Raw genomic sequence first — 7,285 nt, forward strand, 5'->3', positions numbered from 1 at the left:
TAAATTCACCTGTTTTTCTCAATCCGCTCCGAGTCCCTATCTCCAGACTCTACGCCGCTAATCCCACCTGTCCGTATCTAATTGCCACCCCGGCCCACCGTGACCTTGGGGCCCGATCCTTCGGTTTTCCCCGACAGCCCTATGGACTGTTTTATTATATTTTAACTCCTCTGAAGAAAGAAGAATGTGGCATTAGCTTGACAGACAAATACCCTTTTGGGCCCATGATCAGTATAGGGGTGTTTACCTGGATGTGGCAAACCCAAGACCTCACTTGCTGTCAGCACAGGACACTGCAAGTGTCTTTTCTGTCTAGGAAAAGCACACAGGCTATGGAAGCACTGTGCCTGCTGGGTTTTGGTTATTTGAGGAGGTTTGTTCCCAAAAGGACTAAAAAAAATCCCTGGAAACTTGCTCAAAATGCTCCAGCTCCAGGATCTACTTGACAAGCCCAGGCCACATCTTGAAGTGCTCTAATAAGCTGATGACACACCACAGGCCCCAGAACCCATTCAAACATTCAGAAGACAACAAAAGAGCCCCATTCAGCCTCAGATGCCACAGATGTCATTGGTACCAGCAACCATCCACTGAGTCCACATACTATTGCCAGAACCAGCACCAAATAGCTAGCCCCAAATACCTTAGCACTGAAGTTCCTGATGTGCCTAAGCAAATGGTTCCAGTTCTGATGCTGAGAATACTAGTGCTGAAGGGTCATGGGTAGAGAGTGGCATCTGTGGCATGGAGGCCCCTGTTCATTGTACAGACACTCAGTGTTCTCTGTCACACGTCTGTTGGTGACTTCATCTCCCACGGCTCCATTGGAGGAACCTGCCTCATTCACAGTACCAGGAGACAGGCTGGCATCCAACCCAGCTGCTTCTCCTCTACTCATTTCTGCCAATAAGATGTCAGCCCCAACATTAATCTTAGTACCTCCCAGACTCCAAGAGATTTGCTTCACTGATGGGAAAAATGCACTACTGCTCCTCCATGGGTTCAGAAGATCCAGGGACAGTGTGGCCAAGGTACCTACTGCATTCACTGGACCTCTGTGACTATAACTACTCCAAGACAAGTCACAGCCATCGTCACTTGGAGGCATCCATGGGCTAAAGCCTGCCTAGTACCCATTGTGATCTACACTGTCCTCTCAAGTCCATTTTGACCAATGGATTCTACCATCCTTTTAGTCATCCAAACCGTAATTTCCTTCCCTTGGTAGACATCTAGTACCACCTGTAGCAGAGCCAGGAACTAAGGAAGAGAACTGCAGGAACTGACTGTCCATCCCACCTCCATGACCATACTGTCATTTTGTCACTGTCAACAAACAAAGTTGTGACTTCTTGGTTGCAGCTCAAATGACTAATGACTACTGGGTCTTCCAAAATCTACTTAAGAGGTTGGTTGACACGCTGATGATTCCAGTAGAAAGCAATGCCTCATAACATGCTTGCCATCTTGCACTCCTCAGTCCCTGGCAGACTGGCAGTGTGAATAAATGAAGGCTTGTTGAATCAGGCCAAAGACTTTGGCAAACTCCTGTCTCTGTGGTCCTGCCCTCCAAGAAAGCAGACAAGAGTTATTAAATCCCCTCCAAGGCTCTGAGTATTTTTATAATCATCTGACACCTGGTTCTATAGCTGTGGCTGCTGTCCAAGAGAGGATGGAGCTGCAGGAGCCACATAAAGCAACACCAAGACATAAGGACACTAAAAAGCTGGACCCTTTTGGTAGGAAACCTTATTAATTGGCCAATTTGAAAATGCTCATTGCAAGCTGTCTAACATGCCTGCCAAATACAATTACCTTAATTGGGACCATATGTCTCAATTTGTGGAGAGGCTCCCACAAGAACACAGGGAAGAACACCTGGTCCAGGAAGGACAGCTGGTCCTATCACCCTCATTGCAAGCTCCCTTTGATGCCTTGGACACAACATCTCACAGTACTGTGGCTATGATAATACTGCATAAGGCCTCCTGATTGAATCCACTGGAAAACAGAAGATGGTCCAAGCAACCACTGACAATCTCCCCACCCCTTCCTGGGTGTATAGACTGACTCCCAGGAAGTGGCAATATAAACCTCTGTCATACACAGGCAGGTACAACAGTCTTCCTGGTTTTTGTGGAAAGCTGAAACTATCTGGGCCAGGAGTCACCTCAAGGTCAGGAGGAACAGCAGAGGGCTGAAGGGAGTATGTTGAGTCCAAGTGTAGAGAATCCAGAAGATCCATCTGGGGACCTGAGTCAGAGATCCAGAGGGTCAGGCAGAATGTGAGGTCAGAAGGTCTGAAATCAAACCAGAATTGGCTCAGGCTTCCAAAGGGTAAGGCCAGATTCGGGGTCCATGATCAAACCAGGTTGGGTATCCAGAGAATCTGTCAGAAAATTGGTAGCAACATGGGCCAAGGGTGCAGCAGCCTAGATGCGGGGTTGAAACTTGTTGCCTGGACACTTCCCCTTCCAGTCAGGAGTTCATCATGGGGTAAAGGGGCAGCTGACCTAGGCGGGCCACTCCAGTGCTGGGCTTAGATAGAGGCTTCTGGCAGGGCCGGACACAGGCATGGACAAAACAGGCAGCTCCCTGGGGCTTGGACAAAAAGGGGGCCCAAAAATGGTCATTTTAATTGTTGTTATTATCATCATCTCTGGTGAAGGGGGGCCTGATACTAAAAGTTTGCCTGGAGCCACTAGGAGTCTAGGTATGGTGCTGGGTTCTGGCCACATGTGTCTGCCACGGGGTTCTGTTGAGGAGGTGGCAGACAGCATGGGATGAGTAGCTGTGCCGGGTAGACCAAGGCCCTGCGTACAAGGCCACAGCCTCATATCCTGAGGAGCAGTATCTTTCCCACCTCTTTTGGGAGCAATTTATTTTTACTTTAGGATGTTTAGGAATAGATCACCTTGGACTAATGGATCTTGGAGATGCTGGGAAAGTGCTACACTCTTCAGTTCCTGTCCTTCCATGCCATTGCCCAACCTTCAGGGACACTTTCACAAAATACTGCCTAGGATAGAAGCTGCCTTCCTCTTGCAACTTTAGAGCTGTGGAAGGAGTGTGTGTAGAATTCCAGGGCAGGATATTCTATCTCAGTATCAGTAGTGTAACAAAAGAGGGGGGCACCAGGGCACCAACCCTGGGCACTGACCCTGGTGGGGAGTTGTGGGGTGGGGAGCACAAAAATAGCAGTAGCTGTGCATCCAACCTGGTCACCATCATGCTACAGACAGCATGACCACTGATGCTGCCCTGTCCACAATTGCCAACTAGGGTGTGAAGCATCTAGTTAGTAGTTATGCTTCTACTCATTGTTTCCTGGTCCCATAGAAGAAAGGAGTACAGGATGCCTTCATAGACAGCCAACAATTCAACAGTTTCATCCATCAGTTCAAGTTCAGGACAGTAACACTAGCATTCATAAACCCTATTCTGGATCCTACAGATTGATTGGTGCTTCTTTACTTGTAGTATAGGTTATTTTAATTTTTACTGTGATCCCCTTGCCCTGGAAGAAATACCTTGGCTAAGTATAGGCAGTCAAAAAGCCTGAGTTTTTGCTGAATTGATTCAATCTTTACAGGTTAGTCTAAGATGTGTAGATTGAACTGATAAGCAAGTGAACAGACATTCTCTTTTGATTCCAGAAATGCAGCCATATGCCTGCAGTGGCTCAAGCCAGAAGCCAGGGGCATGAGGGTAGACCTTCCTGCTTGACTGGAACAGACAGCTTGGGCCAAGGCTAACCCACCCACTCTGCAAGAAGTGGGGGGGCAGTTGTGGGGGAGGTGCAAAGCATCCTGGGATGCTGGGGGATTGTGAATTAACTTAAATCTAGAGGAGATCTAGGACAGAATTTCAATAAACTGCTTTAACCAAAATCAGTTGTCTGATACTATATTTATCCAGGTTTATCTTAAACTGGTTTCAATCATTTTAAAAGCACTGAAAATCTGCTGTGAAAGCACTGAACTTTATGAGCACTGAACTTCTGTTGTGTTATAGATTTGAACCAATTTCTGATCACTTATATAGATGTATGTGTAATTTCTGTCCCTTGGCGTGATGTCTTGTGAAAGGATCTCATATTCAGAGTGCTCAGCTTCGCCTCACTGCATTCCTGATGAAGCAACAGGTGATAGTGTTGGCAGCAGCTTCCTAGGAAGATAAGGGGTTTCCATCCACCAGTATTTTGATCTACAGCTTCAAACAACCACTGCAGGTCTCCTTGTCAGTAACTGTGCCTGCTAATTTGTCAGCCTGTACCTGCACTCCATGCAAAAGTATTTGAGCTTATTATCCTTGGCAGACATCACAGACAAAATGATTTCTCCAACAGTTTTCTTCCTGTTACACTGGTGGAAGGAACTTCAGCATGTCTGCAGTGAAGTGTCCTCCCCTCTTTCAACATGAAATATGTAATGTAGGCAGCCAAGTTAGGGTAAGGAACTCATATGGGCTGTGTTTGCCCCCAGGGCCTCTGGTCTGGTTAGGAGACAAAGGTTCACGTTAGTGTGCCAGAACTAGGAACTATTTGACCGGCATGCACAGCTTACCCTGTAATACCAGAGCTCATATATGGCCACTCTCCCATTCCCCTGATATTGCGAGCCCTCAGGAAGACCAGACATGATTTTTCTCTAGCTATAAGGAAGTCCTTTATGACTCATGAAGTTTTGGAATTTGACTTCCTGAACCTGGTAAGGTGGCCTCTCTTCATACTATAAGACCAGCGGTTCTCAACTGGAGTCCTGCAGCACTTTTATGGGGATCCCACAAGAACCCCCTGGGGTGTCACAACAATGACACTGCTGCTGCTGCTGCACTCATGATGACATTGCCCTGTACAATTCAGGTGGCATGAACTGAGGAGCAGCTATAGCAGAAAGGCACACTGTTTCTTCTGCAGGTCTCCCTGGTTTAGCTCTAGTGTATCTCCTGGACACAGAAGCACCTGAGTCAGTTCTACCTGGTGGCAGAAGCATTTATCTCCAGGATGCCATTGCCCTGGGATGAAACTACCCCATGTGCCCCTGTTTTCAGGAAGCATGTTGGAGCTAAACAAGGAAGAACTGAGGCAGAAATGGCACACCCATCTGCATGATTTGATACAGACAGATGCTACTTTCTGCTGCAGCTGCATGTGCCTCTTGAGAGCAACAGCATGTAGGACAGTTTTCACCTGCCCCACTTGCCTTTGTTTCCAAGGGACCCATGCAAGGTTGGACTGGAAAGGGCTGCAAAAGAGGACACACTCCTGCCATGGCCATTTCCCCATCTGGTTCTGCAAGAAGCTCGTGGCACAGTTCTACCTGGCTGTGGCAGCAGTGGCAGTGGGTCTAATATAATCAATTAGCAATCATTAATAATATACTTGTCAGGACCATATTATAATATTCATAATATAATTATATTAGTTTTTTAAATGGGATGCTTCTAAATTTAAAAAAGAATTAGTCTAAAAAGGTTAAGAACCACTGGGTTAGAAAGAAATGTTGCATCTCCCTCTCCCTGCCTGGTTACCAGTTGGCTAACATCCATTGAGACATCTTGCTCACTGGCCTTAAAAACATCCTGTCTTGGAGCAGGAAGGACTCCATAGATTCCTACGTGACCATATGAAAGAGGATCTCTATTCAGGTTGTGGACTGTCAGCTACATCCTTTGGGAGACCCAATTGCTGCCAACATCAGCTACCTGCTCACTTGAAAACACTCAGGGCACTCTAACTCCATTCCTCTGCACCTGGTGACTCTCCACTTGGAGCTGTCTGGTGCAAGGGCTACTGGAACTGCTAGTGGTACAGATTGAACAGGTCCTTCCTTTGAACCACTGACTATTTGCTCTCTCTACCATCTGTTTATAAAGACCACATTTTTAGTGGCCCTTAACTTAGAAGAATGGGAAAGAATCAAAGGCAGGCAAGCCAGAGCTATTCTGCAGTCATTACACTAATAGACTCCAAGTACCCTCCTCTAGGACATATATTACAGCTGTCGGTCATTATCCTTCCCTCTAAATATGGAGACTTTCCTAATAGTACTTTTTGTTGGCAAAGGAAAAAAGAGCAGTTGTGGCTACATATACCACAGGGTCTGAATGCAGATATAGCCTCAGTGGGTACTGCCCCTCAGAACATCCCCATGTCTTGTACATGGTGCGCAGACCTATCAGAAGTAAAACACCTGGCAACCAAACCTATGAATGACTGCCATCAAGCCAGGTGAAGGTATCACTCTCTAGGCTTGCTGTATTCCCACTTAGGCTGGCAGCTGCAGTGAGTAACCTGATACAATTTTGTTACTTTGTTGAAACGGTGGGAGGTGAGTAGTAGCTTGATACAATCTTGTTTCATTCAGAACCGCTGGGGAAACTAAAATGCTGGCATGCAAATGATAGGATGGATTCTGTCTTTATGTACCCAAATGTTTTTCTGGTTGAAGTCAATAGGAGTTTCACCCATAGATCAGAGTGCCCAATCCAGCCTACACTTAGGCATGTGTTGAATTTTGTACAAGTGTGAAACCCCACTGAAATCAAGTATTAATAGGATCAATCATATAAGTACCTAAACTGAGCCTGTGATTAAGTGTTTGCAAGATGTAGGCTTTAAGGACCATTTTCTATTTTGAGTATATTCTTTTCACATGCAAAACTGCAAGAAACATAGACCTCATCTTTCACCCCAGCAAAAAAATATTTTCTTGGGAAAATACAAAGAAGAGACTCTGTAGAACAAATATGGGCAAAACAGTTTGAGTAAAATGAAAACTGACCGAAACTCTTGATATAGCTCAAAACTATTCTTTAAAGAATTTACTTTAATATTCATGCATGTCTTCACTTTCTGTTTTTGGCCATGGACAGAAAAGAACTACTGGAATATTGTGAGAAAACTGTTCATATTATTTTTGGCCTCTCAGTAATGTGTGAAATCAGGACATCTCATGAGAGAGACTGATTTTCAAGATTTTCTGTCCATTTTTCAGACTGAAGAAGTCTGAATGAATATCTAAGTGTCTGTATATTTCTATAAAATAAAGGCTAAATCACATCAGAAAAAGAAAAGAAACTCTTTAGCTGTAAGTCACATATTCACAACTTAAAAATAATAGTATAGATCAAAACTATCTCCATTTAAAAAAAGAAGCATAATGAAGCATGTTTTTCTTTTCTTTTTTGTTTCATTAGATAGTAATTGGAATTAGTTTTCCTTTGGAGCAACTGCTTGAACTTCTTGGTAGAAAAAGCCAAATGAAATGATCGCTTATCATCA

This window comes from Crocodylus porosus, unplaced genomic scaffold, assembly GCF_001723895.1.
Source record: "Crocodylus porosus isolate Cpor-Errol unplaced genomic scaffold, CroPor_comp1, whole genome shotgun sequence".
Taxonomy (NCBI): Eukaryota; Metazoa; Chordata; order Crocodylia; family Crocodylidae; genus Crocodylus; species Crocodylus porosus.